General features: G+C 45.0%; 1 protein-coding gene across 2 annotated transcripts in view; it reads right to left on the minus strand.

Moving 5' to 3' along the window:
* Nucleotides 1–25,551, minus strand: part of LOC138248680 (trifunctional purine biosynthetic protein adenosine-3-like) — a 329,279-nt gene that overhangs the window by 296,305 nt on the left and 7,423 nt on the right. Inside the window, exon 2 of one of the 2 annotated variants that reach the window (XM_069202471.1) lies at nucleotides 21,816–21,910. The exons of the other annotated variant lie outside the window; for it this stretch is intronic. The gene's annotated coding sequence lies outside the window, so the exon portion shown is untranslated. The remainder of the gene's footprint in view (nucleotides 1–21,815; nucleotides 21,911–25,551) is intronic. 2 annotated transcript variants of the gene reach the window in all.

Genomic DNA, 25,551 nt, shown 5'->3' on the forward strand with positions numbered 1-25,551 from the left:
CCTAGGACCAATTTCTCCCCAAGAATTGGGAAAGAAGGCGGACCATTGGGTCAAGACAAGGGTGTCCAAGACTTCAACAGGGGGTGACCAAAAGAAAGGGGTCACAAAGACTCCCCAGCAGAAGGGTGATGAGACAACCAAAACTAAAAATAGTAAAGAGTCTTCTACAGGCCCCCAAAAACCTGCACAGGAGGGTGGGCCCAGAGCCTCTTCACAAAACAATGGGTACAAGGGTAAAAACTTTGATCCCAAAAAGGCCTGGTGTCATAGCTGTAAACAGCATGGACACCAAACTGGAGACAAGGCCTGTCCCAAGAAAGGTTCCACTCCAAACTCCCATCCAGGTAACACTGGTATGGCTAGTCTCCAAGTGGGATCAACAGTGTGCCCAGAGCAAATCAGGGTCCACACTGAAGCTACTCTAGTTTCTGAGGGTGGGGTGGATTTAGCCACACTAGCTGTCTGGCCGCCTAACATGCAAAAATACAGACAGCAACTCTTAATTAATGGGACTAGAATAGAGGGCCTGAGGGATACAGGTGCCAGTGTCACCATGGTGACAGAGAAACTGGTTTCCCCTGGCCAATACCTGACTGGAAAAACTTACACAGTCACCAACGCTGACAATCAGAGAAAAGTACATCCCATGGCAATGGTTACTTTAGAATGGGGAGGGGTCAATGGCCTGAAGCAGGTGGTGGTCTCCTCAAATATCCCAGTGGACTGTCTGCTTGGAAATGACCTGGAGTCCTCAGCATGGGCTGAGGTAGAGCTAAAAACCCATGCAGCAATGCTGGGTATCCCTGAACTGGTGTGTGTGAAAACAAGAGCACAGTGCAAGGCACAGGGTGAAAAAGTAGAGCTGGAGTCTGGAAAAATGGCCCAGCCTACCAAGAGAACAGGAAAGTCAGTTGGGAAGCCAACTGCAACACAGCAAAAGAAAGGGAACCTCTCTTCTCAGGAAGAAGTTCTGCCCTCTGAGGGAACTGAGCCTTTGGAGCTTGAACCTTATCAGGTTGAGCTCTTAGGCCCAGGGGGACCCTCAAGGGAGGAGCTGTGTAAGGGACAAGAAACCTGTCCCTCTCTTGAAGGCCTTAGGCAGCAAGCTGCTGAAGAGTCCAAAGGCAAGAAAAATGGAACACATAGGGTCTATTGGGAAGATGGGCTCCTGTACACTGAGGCCAGAGACCCCAAACCTGGTGCCACTAGGAGAGTGGTAGTGCCTCAGCTGTTCAGAGAGTTCATCCTAACATTGGCCCATGACATTCCCCTTGCTGGACATTTGGGACAAACCAAGACGTGGGAGAGGTTAGTCAACCACTTCTACTGGCCCAATATGTCCAACATGGTTAAGGAGTTTTGCCTCTCCTGCCCCACCTGTCAAGCCAGTGGTAAGACAGGTGGGCACCCAAAGGCCCCCCTCATTCCACTTCCAGTGGTGGGGGTGCCCTTTGAAAGAGTGGGTGTGGACATAGTTGGTCCACTGGAACCTCCCACAGCCTCAGGAAATATGTATATCCTGGTAGTAGTGGATCATGCTACCAGGTATCCTGAAGCTATTCCCCTTAGGTCGACTACTGCCCCTGCAGTAGCCAAGGCCCTCATTGGTATCTTTACCAGAGTGGGTTTCCCTAAGGAGGTGGTGTCTGACAGAGGTACCAACTTCATGTCAGCATACCTAAAGCACATGTGGAATGAGTGTGGAGTGACTTATAAATTCACTACACCTTACCATCCACAAACTAATGGCTTAGTTGAGAGATTCAACAAGACATTAAAGGGCATGATCATGGGGCTCCCAGAAAAACTCAAAAGGAGATGGGATGTCCTCCTGCCATGTCTGCTTTTCGCTTACAGGGAGGTACCACAGAAGGGAGTAGGGTTCTCACCCTTTGAACTTCTGTTTGGTCATCCTGTAAGGGGACCACTTGCCCTTGTTAAAGAAGGCTGGGAGAGACCTCTCCATGAGCCTAAACAGGACATAGTGGACTATGTACTTGGCCTTCGCTCTAGAATGGCAGAGTACATGGAAAAGGCAACCAAAAACCTTGAGGCCAGCCAACAGCTCCAGAAGTTTTGGTATGACCAAAAGGCGGCACTGGTTGAGTTCCAACCAGGGCAGAAAGTCTGGGTTCTGGAGCCTGTGGCTCCCAGGGCACTCCAGGACAAATGGAGTGGCCCTTACCCAGTACTAGAAAGGAAGAGTCAGGTCACCTACTTGGTGGACCTGGGCACAAGCAGGAGCCCCAAAAGGGTGATCCATGTAAACCGCCTTAAGCTCTTCCACGACAGGGCTGATGTCAATCTGTTGATGGTAACAGATGAGGATCAGGAGGCAGAGAGTGAACCTCTCCCTGATCTTCTGTCATCAGACCCAAAAGATGGTACAGTAGATGGAGTGATCTACTCAGACACCCTCTCTGGCCAACAGCAAGCTGATTGTAGGAGAGTCCTACAACAGTTTCCTGAACTCTTCTCCTTAACCCCTGGTCAGACACACCTGTGTACCCATGATGTGGACACAGGAGACAGCATGCCTGTCAAGAACAAAATCTTTAGACAGTCTGACCATGTTAAGGAAAGCATCAAGGTGGAAGTCCACAAGATGCTGGAATTGGGAGTCATTGAGCGCTCTGACAGCCCCTGGGCTAGCCCAGTGGTCTTAGTCCCCAAACCTCACACCACAGATGGAAAGAAAGAGATGAGGTTTTGTGTGGACTACAGAGGGCTCAATTCTGTCACCAAGACAGATGCTCATCCAATTCCAAGAGCTGATGAGCTCATTGATAAATTAGGTGCTGCCAAATTCCTAAGTACCTTTGACTTGACAGCAGGGTACTGGCAAATAAAAATGGCACCTGGAGCAAAAGAAAAGACAGCATTCTCCACACCTGATGGGCATTATCAGTTTACTGTTATGCCCTTTGGTTTAAAGAATGCCCCTGCCACCTTCCAAAGGTTGGTGAATCAAGTCCTTGCTGGCTTGGAGTCCTTTAGCACAGCTTATCTTGATGATATTGCTGTCTTTAGCTCCACCTGGCAGGATCACCTGGTCCACCTGAGGAAGGTTTTGAAGGCTCTGCAATCTGCAGGCCTCTCTATCAAGGCATCCAAATGCCAGATAGGGCAGGGAACTGTGGTTTATTTGGGACACCTTGTAGGTGGAGGCCAAGTTCAGCCACTCCAACCCAAGATCCAGACTATTCTGGACTGGGTAGCTCCAAAAACCCAGACTCAAGTCAGGGCATTCCTTGGCTTGACTGGGTATTACAGGAGGTTTGTGAAGGGATATGGATCCATTGTGACAGCCCTCACTGAACTCACCTCCAAGAAAATGCCCAAGAAAGTAAACTGGACTGTGGACTGCCAACAGGCCTTTGACACCCTGAAACAGGCAATGTGCTCAGCACCAGTTCTCAAAGCTCCAGATTATTCTAAGCAGTTCATTGTGCAGACTGATGCCTCTGAACATGGGATAGGGGCAGTTTTGTCCCAAACAAATGATGATGGCCTTGACCAGCCTGTTGCTTTCATTAGCAGGAGGTTACTCCCCAGGGAGCAGCGTTGGAGTGCCATTGAGAGGGAGGCCTTTGCTGTGGTTTGGTCCCTGAAGAAGCTGAGACCATACCTCTTTGGGACTCACTTCCTAGTTCAAACCGACCACAGACCTCTCAAATGGCTGATGCAAATGAAAGGTGAAAATCCTAAACTGTTGAGGTGGTCCATCTCCCTACAGGGAATGGACTTTATAGTGGAACACAGACCTGGGACTGCCCATGCCAATGCAGATGGCCTTTCCAGGTTCTTCCACTTAGAAAATGAAGACTCTCTTGGGAAAGGTTAGTCTCATCCTCTTTCGTTTGGGGGGGGGTTGTGTAAGGAAATGCCTCCTTGGCATGGTTGCCCCCTGACTTTTTGCCTTTGCTGATGCTATGTTTACAATTGAAAGTGTGCTGAGGCCTGCTAACCAGGCCCCAGCACCAGTGTTCTTTCCCTAACCTGTACTTTTGTATCCACAATTGGCAGACCCTGGCATCCAGATAAGTCCCTTGTAACTGGTACTTCTAGTACCAAGGGCCCTGATGCCAAGGAAGGTCTCTAAGGGCTGCAGCATGTCTTATGCCACCCTGGAGACCTCTCACTCAGCACAGACACACTGCTTACCAGCTTGTGTGTGCTAGTGAGGACAAAACGAGTAAGTCGACATGGCACTCCCCTCAGGGTGCCATGCCAGCCTCTCACTGCCTATGCAGTATAGGTAAGACACCCCTCTAGCAGGCCTTACAGCCCTAAGGCAGGGTGCACTATACCATAGGTGAGGGTACCAATGCATGAGCATGGTACCCCTACCGTGTCTAAACAAAACCTTAGACATTGTAAGTGCAGGGTAGCCATAAGAGTATATGGTCTGGGAGTCTGTCAAACACGAACTCCACAGCACCATAATGGCTACACTGAAAACTGGGAAGTTTGGTATCAAACTTCTCAGCACAATAAATGCACACTGATGCCAGTGTACATTTTATTGTAAAATACACCACAGAGGGCACCTTAGAGGTGCCCCCTGAAACTTAACCGACTATCTGTGTAGGCTGACTAGTTCTAGCAGCCTGCCACAAACCGAGACATGTTGCTGGCCCCATGGGGAGAGTGCCTTTGTCACTCTGAGGCCAGTAACAAAGCCTGCACTGGGTGGAGATGCTAACACCTCTCCCAGGCAGGAATTGTCACACCTGGCGGTGAGCCTCAAAGGCTCACCTCCTTTGTGCCAACCCAGCAGGACACTCCAGCTAGTGGAGTTGCCCGCCCCCTCCGGCCAGGCCCCACTTTTGGCGGCAAGGCCGGAGAAAATAATGAGAATAACAAGGAGGAGTCACTGGCCAGTCAGGACAGCCCCTAAGGTGTCCTGAGCTGAGGTGACTCTAACTTTTAGAAATCCTCCATCTTGCAGATGGAGGATTCCCCCAATAGGGTTAGGATTGTGACCCCCTCCCCTTGGGAGGAGGCACAAAGAGGGTGTACCCACCCTCAGGGCTAGTAGCCATTGGCTACTAACCCCCCAGACCTAAACACGCCCTTAAATTTAGTATTTAAGGGCTACCCTGAACCCTAGAAAATTAGATTCCTGCAACTACAAGAAGAAGGACTGCCTAGCTGAAACCCCTGCAGCGGAAGACCAGAAGACGACAACTGCCTTGGCTCCAGAAACTCACCGGCCTGTCTCCTGCCTTCCAAAGATCCTGCTCCAGCGACGCCTTCCAAAGGGACCAGCGACCTCGACATCCTCTGAGGACTGCCCCTGCTTCGAAAAGACAAGAAACTCCCGAGGACAGCGGACCTGCTCCAAGAAAGGCTGCAACTTTGTTTCCAGCAGCTTTAAAGAACTCTGCAAGCTCCCCGCAAGAAGCGTGAGACTTGCAACACTGCACCCGGCGACCCCGACTCGGCTGGTGGCGATCCAACACCTCAGGAGGGACCCCAGGACTACTCTGATACCGTGAGTACCAAAACCTGTCCCCCCTGAGCCCCCACAGCGCCGCCTGCAGAGGGAATCCCGAGGCTTCCCCTGACCGCGACTCTTTGAATCTAAAGTCCCGACGCCTGGGAGAGACCCTGCACCCGCAGCCCCCAGGACCTGAAGGACCGGACTTTCACTGGAGAAGCGACCCCCAGGAGTCCCTCTCCCTTGCCCAAGTGGAGGTTTCCCCGAGGAACCCCCCCCTTGCCTGCCTGCAGCGCTGAAGAGATCCCGAGATCTCTCATAGACTAACATTGCGAACCCGACGCTTGTTTCTACACTGCACCCGGCCGCCCCCGCGCCGCTGAGGGTGAAATTTCTGTGTGGACTTGTGTCCCCCCCGGTGCCCTACAAAACCCCCCTGGTCTGCCCTCCGAAGACGCGGGTACTTACCTGCAAGCAGACCGGAACCGGGGCACCCCCTTCTCTCCATTCTAGCCTATGTGTTTTGGGCACCACTTTGAACTCTGCACCTGACCGGCCCTGAGCTGCTGGTGTGGTGACTTTGGGGTTGCTCTGAACCCCCAACGGTGGGCTACCTTGGACCAAGAACTGAACCCTGTAAGTGTCTTACTTACCTGGTAAAACTAACAAATACTTACCTCCCCTAGGAACTGTGAAAATTGCACTAAGTGTCCACTTTTAAAACAGCTATTTGTGAATAACTTGAAAAGTATACATGCAATTTTGATGATTTAAAGTTCCTAAAGTACTTACCTGCAATACCTTTCGAATGAGATATTACATGTAGAATTTGAACCTGTGGTTCTTAAAATAAACTAAGAAAAGATATTTTTCTATATAAAAACCTATTGGCTGGATTTGTCTCTGAGTGTGTGTACCTCATTTATTGTCTATGTGTATGTACAACAAATGCTTAACACTACTCCTTGGATAAGCCTACTGCTCGACCACACTACCACAAAATAGAGCATTAGTATTATCTATTTTTACCACTATTTTACCTCTAAGGGGAACCCTTGGACTCTGTGCATGCTATTCCTTACTTTGAAATAGCACATACAGAGCCAACTTCCTACAGACATTCATTGGCTGTCTCACACTAGTTACCCCTTAAGTTTGGAAGCATCCTAACTCCCCCTCCATCTCACCATTCACCAGTCTTTAGTGTTCATACTATGCCTTTCCAGGGTTTACCATCGTTACTGGTGAAACCTCATGATCCTCTTCTCTTTTGCCTATTTGTGAGTAATGTGCCTACTTTCACAAAGAATGACCTCTTGTGTTATTAGTGCTCCGGACGATATGCTTTCTTCTCCTCTCGTCTACCACTACTTACCCGCATCCACAGACACTTTGGGACAAGGGGCCTGGCTCTGGATGGCAAGCGGAACTTTGGGCCTAATTTAGATGTTAGTGGAGGGGAATACTCTGTCACAAACATGACAGATATCCCATCCGCCGTATTACCATCCCATTATATCCAATGGAGATCGTAATACGGCGGACGGGATATCTGTCATGTTTGTGATGAAGTATCTAAATCAAGCCCTAAGTCTGAGTGTTTGTGGCTTGTAGGTATTGTTGCCCTCCTGGGGTCTCAAAGAATTTTCAGTTTTCCCTTCCTACATATTTGGTCATTGTTCAATATTGTGCTCCCTTGCGCGGTTCCCCCCCTGCCCCTGTCTTGCCCTTCATTTTCTCTGATCCAGTCCTCCTCCAATCATATATTTCATCCCCTACACAGTGTGCCTTGTCATGTCTCATTCTCAGTCTCCTCTGCATCCCTCTCCACACTCTGCCGTCTCTCTGAAGTCCATCTCCTTCTACTTCAACTCCACACCTCACATCAGTTACCCAGGAAGGCATGCTCTTCGAATCTCCAGCCGCCATGTCTTTCATAGCAGGACCTTCCCGCAGTGCTTTATTTGATCGACGGGTGCCGGTGCTCGTGGCAGCACTTGTCAACACTGGCTCTTATGACGGCTGCCACATGGCACCATTGATTGTGTAATTTTAAGATGAGCAGCACATCAGTGGTTTATTAATTCCTCATACATTAACATCACCAAATACATGCAGGCCAAGCCTTTCTTATAGCTGTGGGAGCCTCAAACAGTTGGAACCGTCACACTTGAAGCAATGTTATGGTTAGTTTTGCAGGTCCTGTCATTGGCAAAGGGTGATGTAAGCTGCAGGGGTCACCTGAGGAGGATCAGGAAACTAACTCTTTTTGTTTATTACAAATTAGACACTGCCGTCACCCCTCTGATGAGCCATACGCCAATCAACTTTACGAGTTCCAGGCCACTGTTGGAAGCATGCAATTCTCAAGGTGAGTATGTACACTTAACACAATCTAGAAAAAAAAGAAATAACACCTTCTATCACTTGGCCTAACTAAGCAAATCATTTTACTGAATTCTCAAAATCTGCACCGCATTCTTGTGGGTACTTTTTGTCAGTTGTCGAACAATTACTATGCTGTGCTCTAATCACAGCAAAAATGGATTTACAATTAGAATTTAACAAAAATGTGAAGGATCAGCGGGCCTTTTTTTCTAACCACTCCTAGGGCAGTATGTCTGTTGCGTACTGTCAATCAGTGGCAACCCAGGGCACAGGTACTGCTGCACTCCAACAGGATACCAAGCAATATCCTTTCTGAATGTAGACTCTTCCAGGGGAGCAAGGCAAGAAGGCAAGTCTTACTCCAGGAAGTGATAGGTTTGCAACTCGGATAAAGTTAAACACAATCTTAACACTTAATCCAACGTCCAGCCTGTGCCTCTTTACTTACAAGTAACTAATGTAGAGCATTTAAAATATGAAATAACAAAAAACAGAAATACCACCATACCTTAGCGATTTCTAACACTGAAATAGAACTCGTCCAGTTTTGTACAATTTGTATGAATTTAAGCACTATGGCCCTCATGAGGACCTTGGCGGCAAATGCCGAATACAGCCACGGCGACAGCCGCCAACATACCGTCGCCGTGGCTACCGACCGTTCATGGCATTATGACCCTCTATGGAATTCCACCAGAAGGCTGGCGGAATTCTGTCTACGGTCATGGCGGCGGACGGTAGTAAGGTAGCGCTGCTGCCAGCAGCAGCGCCACACCAGCAAAACACCGCCTGGCGGTGTTTTGCTGGCGTACGCTGCTGCTGGCAGCAGCGCTGCATCCAGTATCCTGCCGGAGGACCCCCTGCAAGCAGGTAAGTTGGGTTCTCCAACAGGAGAGGGGGTGGAGGGTGTTGTGTGCGTGAGTGGGGGAGGGTGTGTGACTGTGTGTGAATGCGTGCATGCGCGTGTAATGCGTGTGCATGAGTGGGTGTGAGTGTACGTGCATGTTGTGCAGTGAGATTGCACGTGTGCCTGGATGTATGTTCGTGAGTGTTGCTGTGAGTGTGTATGAATGTATGAATGTGTGTGTCTGTGTGTATGGGTGTGTATGTATGTACGTGTATGTGTGTAAATGTGCGTGGGGGTTGAGGAAGGGGGGGGCTGTGGGAAGGGGGCAAGGGAGACCCCTATCAGTGCCAGGGAAGGAATTCCCTGGCACTGATAGTGCCTACCGCCATGGTTTCAGTGGCAGTACAGAAACCACTAAAACCATGGCGGTGGGTGGGTCATAATGCCATGGGCGGCCTAGTGACAGCCGCCGGGCTGGAGACTGAAGATTCCAGCCCGGCAGTCATTACTGCTGTGGCAGTCGGTGTGGTAAATTGGCAGTTTGGCTTTGGCGAAACTGCCAATGTCAATAGTGGAGGTAGGTACCGCCAGCCTGTTGGCGGTAATACCTCCACTATACCACCGACCGCCGGGGTCGTAATGACCCCCTATATGTTAGAATACTATGGTAAACTATGGGACAGAGATTCCAGGTCCTTGGCATTCGCTGGAAACTGCTGGGCAACTTATCTGAACAAGTAAATGTAGCAGAAGAATGTGACAATTATATCAATTGTGCTAGCTTATGTATACATTGCCCCGAGTTTGACTTGAAGGGCGGTCCTCTCAGTACAGGGATCAAAAATGTAAGGTCACTGAGTGCTAATTAACTTCTGTTTAAACATATTCTGCGCCATTAATAGCTTTCCTATTTGATGACCAATTGCTGTCATCAGGAATTGTCTATTTATTCGGAGAGCCTCATCGGGATGAAGTCTCTTTATTCAGTAGATCTACAATAAGCCAGAAAAGCAAGTTCTTTTCAGTTTTTAGCCTGTGAGTACGGCTTGAAAACGCTGAAACAAAGAGTTTTATTACATTTAAAATAGCAACACTCTTCAAAAGATAAGAGCTGGCATGATTATTAATAACACATAAAATATTATGTACTGCAGTGAATGGGTCTTCCAAATAAAAGTTTAGGTGCTTTCCCAATAATTATAGACTTCTATTTTGATTACAATATATTTGCCTTTTTTCAGCTGCGCATGCACTCAGTTTCATACCTTGATAAAAACCAACACCGCAGCATCGTGTAAAACACAAGCAACAACTGTACCATGTGCAGTGCACTTACAACACAGAAAGCCAGAAACTGTAGGCTATTTTCTTCAATATGTATGTGAATTATTTTCCAACCACTGTGGTCATCGATTTATTACCTTCCCATTCTTTGTGACTTTTTAGTGACCTCCACAACCCCCAGCCCACAAGGGTCTAAAATGCCAAAATATTAAGTAACTATTTTTTTCTAAATACAAATATTTATCTTCATTACAAAAATTATCAATTAAAACTCACTATCTCCATCTTATTATTGAAATAGAAAATTGCAAGTGTGCATTAAAAAAGCGCATGATTAAAATACATCTTTTGCCTCAGTTCCTGCATCTATCATTGATTCAAACAAGCTATGTTTCACAATGGGTTCAAAGGTGAGAAGATGACATGTCTGACTCTTGTTAATGAAGTGCACAGGAGCCAGGGGTTGTGTGCTTATTTTAAAGCTATCCATTAAGACCTGAGCTGTAGTGTTGTGGAGAGCCAAAAACTAGGCTTCACTAAAAAGACTTGACAGCTTCTGGTCAGTGCAGATGGGGTGTGACAAACTGTATAAGGTGCTGACGCGGATGAGCTATCTTCAGCTCTTGCTACAAAAATCACCATTTTGACCCCAGTGAGTTTGTCCAGGGCTGCCAATATTGCACCAGAAACGACTAAGGCCCAAAATGTTTTAAACATTCAAAAACCCAGCACTTAGTAAGCATTGGCAAAGCCAATCAAATAAGGAGTGGTGTGGTGTGGGGGCGTGGCCACCTGACGAAGATGGTGGACGCATAACCTGGGCGCTCCTGGGCCCATCCATCAGCCCCAATCTCCCTACAAGAGGGAAATTTATAAGCAGAAATACGCCCTGCTTGCTGCCACAACAAAGGCAACAGAATCCAGACTGTGGCGTGCCCCTTCCAAGGGCGCTGATATTCAGACTGGGCCTGCCTGTCCCCAAGAAGCGCTTTGTGGACGCTTGGCATATGCAAAGTCACGCATGCCGACCAACCTTTCAGCTGTATTGTGGTGCCCAATGGAGAGCCAGTGCTGGTCTTCATCACACCATGCGGGACAGTGACCAATGTGGGGGAGTGATGGAGTTGAAAGTGGCCACGTCCTTTAGCCACCCTGGTGCAATAGGTTTTAGAGTACGAACAATGAAAACAGCTCTGGTCCCCCAACTGGCTACATGGACGCTGACTGACTCGGTGCAGAGGGCCACAGAACGTTGCAGAGCATTTGACCATGATTGACGAAGACCACATTCGTTGGAGATTGTACAACCCTGAAAATTTAGTCCTTTCCTGCCTTGGTCTCTTATGATCTGGAGAACCTGCACAAGGTTTGGAAGGGAGGGTGGAGGGGGTGCAGGGGGAATGTGGGCCAGGGCAGTCTCCGCCTCTTGATGACTGCTACCTAATTTCCAGGACTGCCTCATATATAAACCTGTTCTCCTAGCGACTCACCCAACAAATAAACAACACAACATGCCCATGGTGAGTACACCGGAGGTTCACCTTGTGCCGATTTCCATCAACCGGCAGGACGTTCCAGAGGTAGGCTCCCACCCCCAGCGGCTTAGGAAACTGCCTGGCGACAGCTGTCTATATACCACTTGCACGGACTGAGTTGTGGGGTGGTGCACTGGCATTCTGGAGCCACATCCGGCAGTTAGTGCACCCACAGTGGTTGGATGCTTAGCACCATAGGTCACACTAAAAGGGAAAGATGATGAACCAAAAGACCACATTCAAATCCTGCCCGCCCTATCCGAAAGCAACACTGTGTCGTTGTCAGAGGACTGCATCCCTACCACGATTATAGACCCACCAATAGACATGTTGAATGTTATCCTGCGGGAAATCCAGAAGTCTAGGTCACTGCTTGAACGATGCCTGGAGACCATTACCTCTAATCTGAGCCTACACAAGGGCGACCATAGAAAACTAGTGGACAGGGAGAAAGCTAATGAGTTTGCTGTCGCTACTCTCGCACCCTGGCAAACCGAAAGTACATCCACTATCATGCAGCTCCACAGACAAGTTGACACAATACAGGAGCCGGCGGAGGATGCCGAAGAGAAGGCATGGAGGAATGGTGTCCGAATTATTGGTCTAACGGAGGGGACTGAAGGGTGGAATGACAAACAATATGTTCAGGACTGGCTGAAGACTGTGGTGCTAACAGGCCTCTCGACCTTGTTTACAGGTGAAAGAGATTAGAGAGTCCCTGCAAAGAAGCCACCACCTGATATGCTGCCATGCTCTATGGTGTCCCGAATCCTGAATTACAGGGACTCTTTTCAGGCAGAGACTTTGAGCAGAGAGCCTCTCCTACGCATTAATGTTCCTGGCACTGCTGTGGGTTGCATCCGACCACAGAAGCCATTTCTTCAATACGCCGGAAGCAGCATGGGATTGGCTGGAGCAGCACTTCCCAAACTCACGCAGACCGGGAACATCCCTGTTGTCGCCGCTCAAGAAACAGGGACCGCCGTGGAGAGGGTGCAAAGGCTCGGAACGATAAACCCAGGGGAGAGCTGCCCCAACCCTGCAGCAGGTCTTTGAGTGACAGAGAGAGGCCCTCAGGTTGGCGACCAGGGACCCCCGTACTGAAGACCTCATTCACCCCTGACCCAAACCCACCCCTCCCCATCATTGCCTCCTCCTCAGACAGTGCCTCCAGCTTGGACTAAGAGGGCAGCATTGATTGGTTTTCCTCCTTCACCCCACAGACAGCAAACAATCTGTAGCACTGAAACCCTTGAAAGTACCTACAATGTGGTGGACTGAGGGAGGGTGGGCCCTGTTTAGGGACGTGGAGAGGAGATGGAGGTTCTGACACTACTAGCACTTCTGGCAACACGTCAGTCTAGATGACGCCGGGGAAAGAATCTCAATAAGACTCTGAAGAACTATTTTCTACAAGAGACCACTGCTGAGGGATGACTTCAGACCTCTGATACACTCCAATTGATCAAAATTGGCCCATTCCTGACTACCCTATGAGGGGAGTCCTCATCCTTTTGTGTATTTTGTTTCTCCCTGGATAGGATAGGATACAGATTGGCGCATTTGGATGGTGGGCCAGGGCTGGCAGCATTTCAGTCCCAACAGAACTGTTTTCTCCTGCAGAGCGATGTTCCACCCGAAAAGGCTGTTTGCCCCACAGGCGATTGCACAAAATGTTCTGTTTATATGCTTTTCCTTTTAGTTTTGGTCGAGCAAGCTTCACTTGCTGGACCAAGTGATGGTACTTGTTATGACCTACGTTTAAATAGGTATGACATCTTCCCAAGTGAAGTATATACTTCAATATACTCTTTGTAGGCACATGCATGACTCATCATTCTTTACTAGACCGAATGTCAATGTCAGTTGGACGTCAATACCTGGAATATGCACGGAATGCAGTCTATAAAAAAAGCGGTACAGAATCCTTAGCTCACTTACATCTCCGTGAGGCGCATGTGGTATGTTTGCAGGAATCACACAACCAGTCATGAGGCCCAATAACTACGTAAGAATTGAAGAGGACAATTATTCCATACCTCTTTCAGCTTTTGTGAGAGGGGCAGCAATATGGACACACACTGGCAACCCTTTTACTGTCCAAGACACCAAAATTGACACAAATGGCAGATATGCAATGCTCTGGGGCTCCGTGGACGGAGCACCAGTAGTGATGGGGGGTATATACACCCAGAATACAGAACAAGATGTATTCTTAGCACACCTTTCCACTGTGCTGGCAGAGTGGACACAATACCCCTGGATCCTGGTCGGGGATTTCAACGCTGTACTTGATATATACCTTGACCGCTCAGACAACCCCACTGCTGGGCACTTGCTCGATTAGACAAGCTAAGGAATTATAGAGTTGGGTGCAGGGTTCGACATTACTGGATGTGTGGCGAAGACACAATGAGGGTATGTGCAAATATTCATTTTATTCTCCCCCACACATGCTACACCACTTCTCTCCAAACCCACATAACGCAGATGACCTATTTAGGAAAAAGCCTATCCAACCATAACCCACAGCAGGTAACGTTATCCTGGGGATGAGTGCCCACACCAGTACCTACGTGGACCTTGGAGGATGCCGCATTCCGGGATACACTGGCCACGGAAAGGATGTCATGTTAGCGTTCTCTGTGAGGTAATAGAGTGGGAGGCCTTTAAGGTGGTGGTTAGAGGGACGACAATAGGTTCTGTTGTGGATGCCTGTCAGATGGTCATCCGAGACCTCACCCGAGTTGAAGACAGCCTTGGTCCCCTGGAAAGGACAGCGGCAATGGATGCTTCAACTGTCCGGAACTGCAAACGACTAGAATTGAATATGTGGACCTTTTCGAGGGCCTGCGTGTCATAGACAATAGGGCGTACCTGCAACAAATGCATAGCAAAGTAGATAAATCTTGCATGCTTCAAGCTCAGATAATCAGGGAGACATCTCAGCTCACTCCTGCCCTTCACATAATTACTCCCTAGCAGATCAGCAAAGACACACAACTTGATATCAACTCCCTGTTCTGTGAATTTTATGAGAATTATACACAGCATTCCCACTCCAAGCCTGTGAGAGACTGTCGCGCCTACAGGGACTGACCTTGCCCCTCTTACACGCTAATGATAGAGCAACCACTGAGGCTCAACTCACAGCAGGTGAAATCCAAGAGGCTAGCAAAGACCTAGTCCCCAGGAACGCACGGACTCCCGGTCAAATTTTATACCACTTGTAGTACAGAGCTAGTCCCACAACTAGAAAGAATGTACAAGGCGTCCCTAGAGGAAGGAATACTGCTCCCCCTACAACTAGACAGGCACTGGTGACTTCAATACTGTAACCTTGCAAGCCCTAACTGACATGTCCCCCTATAGACTATTATCACAATTAAACACAGAGTATACAATTGTAAGCAAGATCCTAGCCCGTAGGCTCCTCCCACTATTACCCAAACTGATTCATACGGAACAGTGTGGATTTGTTTCTGGCCGTAACACTTACCTTAACATCAGAAGACTGTATCATATAATGGACTCTACCCGTGATCAATACATAGTGCTGGCTGCCTCTCATTAAACCTCTGCCAGGCTTTCAACACTCTGGGTTGGGACTATATGCTTGCAACGCTCTGCAGATTTGGAGTCCCCCCCAGTCTATGTACAGTGAGTCTGGCTGTTATATACCTCTCCTACAGCAAGTGTGTGTACTGGAGCCAGTGCTTGAAAAATCTACTCGACCACTCGCTATGGCGAGTTTTATTTTATGAGGTCGAGCTATTTTTAGATTCCACTCGACCCTTCTGGCAAATGGACAAAGAACAGGTGCTCTGTTCAGTCAGAAATTGAATTAGCATGTAGATGCCTTAAAATCTTATTCTTGTCACATTTGCTCTGTGTTCAGAGACAGAGATCAAAAGTCAGTTTGTCTTCTTGCAATGCAAATACATTTTCATGTGACTGCAGAGTTCCAGGATTTTGTAAGGTGAATTCTCTGACCTGTTTGAAATGAAGGGCTTTTGGTATCAGGGTTTTCCTAACACAAAACATTTATATATCTAAGTCAACTTTACAAACATTTCAAATTAAATTAGTAGCTGTGAAAGACCATTTTTTCTACTTCTGTGTGACGAAAAATATATTTTAATAGAATGAATAAAAGTCAGAACACTTTACTTGGTGATGTGCAAATGAAATGTTTTCTGAAACCCAATTTTCACAGATTATTGTTAATACACTATATAGTTTTATCAGTAAAGCTGCAAGTTAGTGGGAAGGTTTTTGGACATTTCTTGGAAATTTACAGTCTGTAGTGCACTACCACATCATGCTGTAGTAATATATTTATTACAAGTGAGCATTTAAACATAAACTGAGAAACACTCCTGCACTGATAGCAAAGCTATTATTAAACTAAGAGGCAAGCCATGCATGGATCATGTGTACCCTAAATGTGGGCTAGATTTCTAATACACGGAGCAAACGATGTAATCAAACAAAAGAGGATTTTTTTTTTTTTTACAGCAGAAATGCTGAACTCACATATTTGAAGGTGCACTTTTGTGAGAACGAAAAAAAAGGAGACTGTAAAATACAATATTTGCCTAGAATCACACAATTTGAGACCCATTTCCAGGTCAAGTACATTGCAGTTAGGTCGAGTAGATTATTCAAGCTACTCAACCTGCAGGTCTAGTAAATTTTTTATGATTTTTCGAAGCCTGGGAGAATATTATATATCAGGTCCTTATCCTACTTTTCATGGTACTCGACAGGGATGCCCACTGCCCCCCTTACTATTTGTGATTGCTTTAGAACCACCGGTGCATCGTATAAGGCAGGAGGTAGGGGACATCAATAGGGTCAACAATACATTCAGTTTCACTATATGCCAATGATATTATATTATACACAAAAAATGTCTGTAGGCATTTAACTGGGGTGGCCCAGATTTTCTCTGACTTTGAGTCCCCGTCAGGTCTTCGCGTTAATAGCAATAAATACTATGCTTTCTAATTTGCTACTAGAGAGACGTTACCCTTCGGAGAAGTGGAGATACCTGTAGCACCTACTACCTTCCGTTACTTGAGAATACAAATTTATAGAACACCATTACCTTTACTGGACGAAAATCTGCAGAAAGCAATAAACTCCCTCAGATACCAAATTCACTTCTGGATCGCGCTACCATTATCTGTGGTGGGCCACCTAGCACTCGCCAAAATGGTGATGTTGCCACATATTCTTTATTATTTTGTGAACTTGTCGGTAGTGGCACCTGCTCGTTTTTATAAGACACTGAATACACTTCTCATAAAATTTCGTGTGGGCTACTGGTAGATGAAGGGTTAATCTAGCCAAACTACAGCTGCCCTCGGAGCAAGGAGGAATGGAAGCTCCAGTTTTCAAAGCCTATTGTATAGCAGCACAACTGCAGTGGCTTTCCTACTGGCTAGCAGTGGCAGAATCTACAGGAGACAGGCTACATTAGATACCCCTAACAACCCTGCAAACTAAATGGGAAGAACTGAGACAGGAGCTCCAGGATGGGAATGGGCTTTCCTGCATGCATACCCCAAAGCAATATCTAGTAACTTTAGGTTCAAATTCATACAGTATTCAGTACTTCACAGGGCATATCTTACACAATATAGGCTACACGCAATGTATACAGCGGTTGCTTAAGTTTGCCCCTGGTATGCTGATGCGGACGCAACATTAATACACATGCTCAGGAACTGTCCCGCTTTATCCTCCTATTGGACTCAGATACGAAATATACTGGAGGATCTGAATTAGAGGGATACCTGGCATACATTTGAATCTTCTATACTGGGGCTGTTTCCCCGACCTAAGGGAATAAAGGTGATAATGCGATTTACTGACTTATCATTGTTTCTGGCTAAACACCTATTGACCAGGAGGTGGAAGTCTGCAATGGTGCCTACTATAATACAATGGCGGGAGGAGGAAGAGAGATGGGGCTACAGAGAGCATGGCTCTATGCTGAGAGGAGTACGGGGTCTGCGGAATAAACCAATTGCAATGGAGTGTGATGCGTTAAAGGAGTCCTTCAAGGCACTGGATAATACTGATAGTGATAATATCTGCTCTGCTGTAGGGCAGAAGACCCTGCGCAAATTGGTACCTTTATGCATACCTGGCAGGCCACTATCACACCAACATGGATGGCCTGACTTGGATCCCCAAGGGTCTGCAGATCACTGGGTCACAGAATATTGCCATACTTCTAATGCACCACGTTGTTCTGAGAAATTGATCATCATGTTGTACACCACCAGGTCTCATAGCTGCATGTTCCACCGATAATGTACTTATAGGGAAAATGTCGAGTTTTTGGAGGAGAGGGAAGGGCGTTCTACAGTGTTAATTGCAGGATATGACAGACAAAATTTCTTGGGGTCGCAGCAGTATTGAATAGTATAACCTACATTTAATTTCTGCTTAGGCAGTTGTAACCTGACAATATTGTTATCATTGTATTGATATGACCAACGTTTTATAACTGATGTCTCTTCAACTGTGCGGAAGGACAGTACCAAATGATAATATATTTCAAAAGTAATAAAGTTTGTTTTAGAATAAGAAGTGGTATAGCGTGGAGTGGTATTGACGCAAATTTTATTAGCTGACAAAATGCTATTGTTAATAAAATAAGAAACCGTACATTTAAAGGCATGCTAAAGGCAAAGTTTGCAGAGGTAATCATACGTAAATATTATAGGTTTGATGAATAACATAAAAGTGTTGATTCAAGTTAGCCTAACTGTTGAGGCCATGGTAACTAACAAATAATGCATTAACAGCCCTTACGTAAGGCCTGTTTTCACACTGAATAACTGTTTGCGCAAGTTTTTTTGTTTGTTTTTAATGTAGTATTCTTCCAGAAGCTTTGTTAGTCAGTGAATATGTGTTTGTTGTGTATTAGACAACTGATAGGAAGTTCTCAAAGGGAGGAGAGGAAGCTACCAGAAGAATGATTCATGGGAAGAACTGTCTGGACAGCAAAATATCAACAATGTAACTTTTCAATATCTGAAAGACTATTGTGCCCCACGAGAAAATGGAGAGTTCGCTTATTCCAAGGACTTTGCCGACACTATACTAGAGGATGAAGAAGACTGAAGAAAATAAATGTTGCCACAAAGTATTGTGTGTTTAGTGTGTGTTCCTAGAGTAGCGCAATGATTCTCTCATCAGAACTCTTTATTGGGTATCTAAACGAACACCTTTTTCTTTCATTATTCCAATTCATTTAGGTACTTTTTTCTTTATGGAACACGTTTGTTGTAGCATTACTATACTGACTGTGGTTCTACCGAACATGTTATTCTATTTTATAATCAAATATCAATTGATGGTTATATACAACATTTTAATGCTGAAATCCAAGACTTTTGCTTAATGAATACACAGATGAAAGACTAGAAGAATTGAAAATAAAAGAATGTAGCCAACACTAATTCTCTTTATTGACTGAACTAAGTCTTTAATGATTTATTGCTCTGCAGACGATTGCTTCTTACTTATCGAGAAGCAAAGTTCCATACACCAAGTGGGGCAGGGGAGGGGTTATTTAATCTTCAAACCCAAAGATTGGGACATAGAAAACCCAACTCCAAGAGGAGAGTTTATGTCATAGGAGAAAGAGGCTGAAAAAATGTGCTTCAATTTAGAATTGCCCAAGTCCCTGAAGTCAAAAGTCTGAATTTGAAGACTGAAGGAGTTTGCTGTTGCAGTGGTTGAGGTGTGAGTATCAATGAGATATATGTCACAATTGTCTCATTAAGAGTCTGTCACTGAGTTGAAGTTGTGTATTTTGTATTATTGTACAGTTGGTAGAATAAGTTGTGTTAAGCTTAGATGTTGAGCACTTGAAGTTGTTATCGGGCTCAACATAGTCCAAGACCCTGGGATAGATAAAATTGTGGTGTTCTTTGTCTGTTAAAGTTTGTGGTGCAGATTTGTCACTGCACAACTGTGAGAGGGACTATAACATTCTTTTTGTGAGTGTATTCATATTGATTAGTATTAGTGAAACCTAATGCACAAAAGGAGAAGCTATATCAGTCAGGGTGATATCCCGCTGGACGAGATTTCATTTGTGTGCATAGGAAAGTCAGAGGGTGTTAAAACCTTATTTTCGATTGTTTCTTGTACGAATGGTCTACTCTGAATTCTTTAGCGGAGCAGACAAAAAAGTTATTAGTTTATTGTGCTTGCTTCGAGTTTTAGAATTTTTGTGTACAAGAAAATTGTAAAGGAATGTGCATCCCTGTGCCATATTTTCCAAATACACTTGACCCCTGTTGCCACAGGACTGCCCGGCTGCCTTCAAAGGCGCAGCAGTTGGTGTCAGTATTGAGAGATGTGAGAACATAGTGAAAGAACCCCCTCTTAATTTGATGGACCCTCACTTGATGGAGATATTACTCACATGTACAATAAACACAGTATCTGACAAACTGCATACTTACAAAGTATGAACAACAAATAGTTGCTGCTGATAACGCTGTTTCGAAAAGATGTCAAACATTTAATCCGGTTCATTGTTACCACTGACAGAGAATGAAATTGATGGAGATGAAGTTGTACATGACTGCCTGGATGTTACAGGTTTATGCACTGAGTCAAGACCAGTCATTAAAGGTGAACCCCTCAATGACCCAGACAATCTAATCCCTGTGGACAGCTCATATCTAAGAGACAATGAAGGAACTTTGAAAGCAGCTTATGCTGTCTGCACAACTTAAGAATGGGTGAAAGCCTCATGGCTTTGAGGTGTTACCGCTGCACAAGTGGTGGAATTCATTAACCTTTCAAGTGGTGATATTTACAGATAGTGAATACGCTTTAGAATAGTCCCTGATTTTGGGCAGTTATGGCCGCAAAGTGGAACAATGACATCATCAGGTTTCCCTATTAGAAACAGGGCTCATGTAATGAAATGATAGGAGGCTTTGCAGCTACCCCGAGAGATTGCAGTAGTTAAATATGCAGTTCACAGAAGTGGCAATGACCGTCTCAGTTGGAAATCCATATGCTGATGAAGTTGCATGATACTGTGCACTCGTGGCATGCACATCTAATGGAGAATATACAGGTGAATCTGAAGCGGGAAACTATCTTTTTGATGTTGTCAGTACCTGATTCTTAGGAAGAAATCAAGAGACTACAGGAAGAGGTTTCAAACGCAGAAAAGTAAGGGTGGAGTAGAACACAATATGTTACAAATGTCAATGACATTTGGGTTTCAGCAGATGGAAGACCAGTGTTGCCAGTTTGTTGTACCCCATGACACTTCATTTCCATGGTCCTGCACACACTGGAAAGGACGCAGTGGTTAGACTGTTTAGGCAGAATACGATCAATCCCAAATTCAGGCTTTCAGCTGAAGATCTATGGCTTAGGTCCGTTAAATGTCAAGAGATTAATGTAGGAAGGAGAACCCCTGTAACAGTTACCCACATTGGAGGATCTGGAGGTCCCTTTAACGGGTTGCAGTTGGACTTCACCGAAATGCCCATTTGCAAAGGGCTGCAATATGTCAGGCTTATAGTATGCATATTCTGCTGATGGGCAGAAGCCTACCAACACTGAGGAATAACAGTCTCAATGTAGCTAAACTGCTGTTACGTGAGCTAATTAACAGTTCAGCTTCAGAAACACTGGTTCTCTGGAGTCAGTCTGAGGGATTAATTTCCATAATGAGGTTCTTAGAATGCTGTGTGTGGCTCTTCAGGTAAAACAGAGCTGTAGCTATCAGCCCAAGGCTTCGGGATAGTGGAAAAGTTAAATGGGACATTGAAGTCTCGCCTGGCCAAAGTTTGCACATCCACTGAAATGACCAGATGCTTTACCACTAGTTTTGGTCTTTAAAGCACCCCACACAGGAGAACAAGATAAACAACAAATGAAAACCTCATGGGTTGTGCCAAGAGACTGCCTGCTGTCCCTGCAAATGTGCTTTTAAACATCACAGACGACATGATATTTGACTACTGCAAAGGATTAACTGATGTGGTGTGTTCTGTTTCACACCAGGTCGCAAATGTCACTGCCACTCCTAATCAAGAGCAGTGTCACTACCTTAGTCCAGGAGATTGGGTCTCAATGAAGAAACATTTGCAAAATTCCTGTCCTGAACCAAGGTAGAGAAGCACCTACCAAGCCAACTTGACTACCAACATTGCGCTCAAAAGTGCCAGGATACCTAATTGAGTCCATGTTTCGCAAACTCAAAGAGTAAGGTGCCCGTATGAAGAAGTAGTGTTCTTTGAGACAAATCTGAGATGTCCTGTACCTGTAAATCCAGAAGGACCAGAGGAGGTGAAGTACACCAAAATCTCACACCAGTGCAAGCTCCTGAAATCTTGTAAAGTGGTGTGGAAACACACACTGAAAAGGAAGAAGAAGAACAATTGAGAGTTGAGAATAAAGGAACTGCTGAAGCATCACAATCAACAAATGAACTGTACACAGTAGAGCGGCGTAGAGTACAGTAGCATAGAGGTTACTTGTAATTACCAGGGCATTCACATTTCACAAATGCACAGGAGGTGCCATCTTGAGCTCATGTTAAATACATGATTGGGTGAGCTTCTCCTGACAACTAAGGTATTTCAAGCATACTTGACTGTTTTGTAGGACATTACTAGAGAACCTACGCTTCTCCTACAAGTGACAGCTTTGGAGATTAGAATCCATTAAGTCCCATATTGTGATAGCAGATAAACTCTAGAGCTATGTGGCAAAGTGCCAGAGAAATGTACTTCGATGGAGACTTCCTAGTTTTATCCAATCCCAGACCTGCCCAGAACACTTTATTTAAAACAATGGCAAGCGCAAAACATTATTTAATTGCCACTGATCCATACCTTACAATCCAGCTCCTTATTTTAAGCCTCACATATTATTTATGCAAACCAGAATCATCCCTGTTTTTTTTCCTCAACACTTTCCATTATACCTGTTCATTTTCACACAAGATTCAGAACCACATTTTTTTTTTTTTTTTTTAATGGCCCTTTGTCTTATAATTTGTATCTCATGTCAGAATGCGAGACACCCCTTTCTTTGTCTCTACTACTTCCTTCCAACTTATCCATGAACAAAAATTAGTTGTGCCATGGTACTGATGTGTGTGGCATGGCTTTTATAAAATATACCTCTGATGTTACTGTGGCACATGCGTTGCTACATGTTCACATGACTTCTGTTAGTACACAGAATCTATTGGTATACATGCCGCTAGCATATTGCCTGGTAAGCAGAGCTGTACAATACTAAAGGGGGGGGCTTTCCGATTTGAGATTTAAAAAAAAAAAAAAAAAAAAAAAAAAAAAAAAAAAGATATGTTGGTTAAATCAAATACTTTGCAAATAAGATAGAACTGCGATTCCAATTACACCAATTATGTTCTAACATTTTCAAGGGTGAAAGCATGTGTAGAGATGACCAGCAGATGTTAGAGGTATGACTTAAAGAACTCAAAAGCACATTTTATTTCTGCTAGCAAGATGTTTGTGCTCGGCAAACATACTACAGCACAATTTGGATTTATGGTGATAGAATCTGGTACACCTAGTATTTTCACTTCACACTGGTTAACTTTGACCCAATTAGTTCCATCCAAGATTCTTTGACTTTGAGACATTTGGAGACTGAAGAAAATTGCTCTGCATGGCCCAGTTATACACATGCAGGAGTGAAAATGTAGGTGGGCCTCTAAAAACAGGTCTACAAAGCATTAAATGTTTTGTTAAAGAGAGGGTAAGTACATATGACAGGATAACTTAGATTTCTATGAGTTATGAATCATTTGAACCACGTAAATGCCTAGTCAAATTCACTGAGCACGGTCTAGCGGTGGTTTAGAAGGATCTTGGTCCACTAAAACAAAGTTAGCAGAGAGGTTGAACAGTATGTGCCTGCTTAAGGAGCCTAGAAGTGCTGTGATTAGCAGATTGTTCCAAATGGTCTCCAGTGCTGTCTTGCATTTGTGCGGTGGGCAGACCCTGGATTGATAAGATTGCGAGATGCCTTTCAACTCAATGTGAGACTGAAGATGGACTGTAACTGCTTGTTCTAAAGAGGTGTGCGCTGGTCAGTAGGGTATTCATGGAATTTATGATGCACTTAAAAACATTTAATTTGAGATAACAGAAATCAAGATTTTGATATGATTAGAATAAATATGGAGGTGATCTGATCCAAACAAGAAGCAGGAAAAAGCAATCAAATAAACTAGGTTATATCAAGTAAATACACAAAAACGGAATTTTAAATAGCTTCATCAGTTTGAAAGAAAATCCCAACTCTTGAAGAGAAACAGACAGAGAGGATAAATCTAAACAGATGAGAGCCCAGCCAATGCATGTCAAAGTGTTGCTACAAAATACTTTTCTTTTAAAGCATACTGACAGTAAAGTGCTAAATTTATGTACCTCGTTATTGACCTATCACCACCATGTGAGATATGAGAGAAAAAAAAAAGGAACAGCAATATTCAGGCAATGAAACAGAAGGATGCCTGAGGCACAGGGAATTCTGCAGGGGACGCAAACATATACAGGGCAGGCATTATGGAGCGAACAGTGTTCGTGGTCAACATAGCAACACTGCAGGTCGGAGAAGAGAGACTTCTTGAGTGGGATGTTTGAGTAATAAAAGATGGGAATGAAAGTAACTTGGAGGATGGATGGGAGAGGAATGAACATAAACATAAGAGATGCTCTGATGGTAAACGAGCTCAGCGAGACTACATGATGGAAGGGATCTAAGGTGATGAAGTACCTTAAGAGGGACGGAAGCAGAAGCAGCAAACCTGGTTGACATGTACAAGAAAGTGTAGCTGTGGCAAAAATGGGAGTGAGTTACTTAGCAGGGAGAGGAGAATGTGTTCCTTAGGGATGTAGGATTTAAGAGTTTTGATGGAGTCGAGGAGATAGATTATATGCTGTTAAAACTGAGAAGGTTACCAGGTGGTGGTGGTGGAACTTGAAAGAGAGTGCATGGGGTGGACATTTCGAATGAGATGACAAGTAACACAATGAAGGCCGGCCTTGCATAATGAATTAGCGTCCGAGCATTCCAGAATACAAACGTCAATTGCAATGCCAATATGTCTAACTCATGAATTAAAGTGCCTTTTGTGTCATGGATGATGGGTTAAGGCTTCAGTAAGTCATCATAGATGCACTCTGCCACTCATCTTTACACTCATGCACCCATTCATTCACCCTCTGCCACATCCGCAATAAAACACATACAAACTCATCAACTTATTTAAGATAAATTATAAGGATACAGGTATGAAAAAGAAAACATGCTGCCACCTACACACAACGGGCATGTGCTTGCAATAAAAAGTTAAACATAGCAGCAGGTGTTTCTCTTGTAAAGGTATCGGAAACCATCTATAATCATTTAGAACCAACGTGTTGGCCCTCTTAAAATGTTAAAATAATGAAACGCTATTAACAAGAGCATTCCATACGGGTCTCCTGGTTCAGAGGAAGAGGCCACATGGGATTCACCATAATGCAGAATAAATAGGCTGTAAGAAAGTAACCCATTTCCACTACCTAAGAGCATTAGCATCCTCTAAAGAAACATTAAGACAAAAAGTCGAGAAGAAATTAAATGAAAGGAGAACTCTAAAGGGAGAAAATTCAAAACTGAAAGACTGGCCAACCAACCCGGACACTGAAGCACACATATTTTCAGACTGATATACTTGTGATCAGAAAACGCCATCATTTCACAGTGCAAGAAGAGTCAATGACTAATGTGGACAGAACTACTACCCCACGCATTTGGCAGTCATGGATGGAAGGAGCATGTAAAAGACACTCAGACAGACCAGAGGCAGAACAGAGCAGACCTAAAAGCCTATATGTATTTATGGATATCTATGTGTATAGATGGATGGATGGATGGTTTTATCTTTTCATTACAAGATCCTTCTAGGGTTTGTTAGATGCAGTAACCAACATCAAAATCATTCCCTACAAAAGTAACCTGTAACATTTCATCTA

Source organism: Pleurodeles waltl, chromosome 8 (assembly GCF_031143425.1).
Source record: "Pleurodeles waltl isolate 20211129_DDA chromosome 8, aPleWal1.hap1.20221129, whole genome shotgun sequence".
Lineage (NCBI taxonomy): Eukaryota > Metazoa > Chordata > Amphibia > Caudata > Salamandridae > Pleurodeles > Pleurodeles waltl.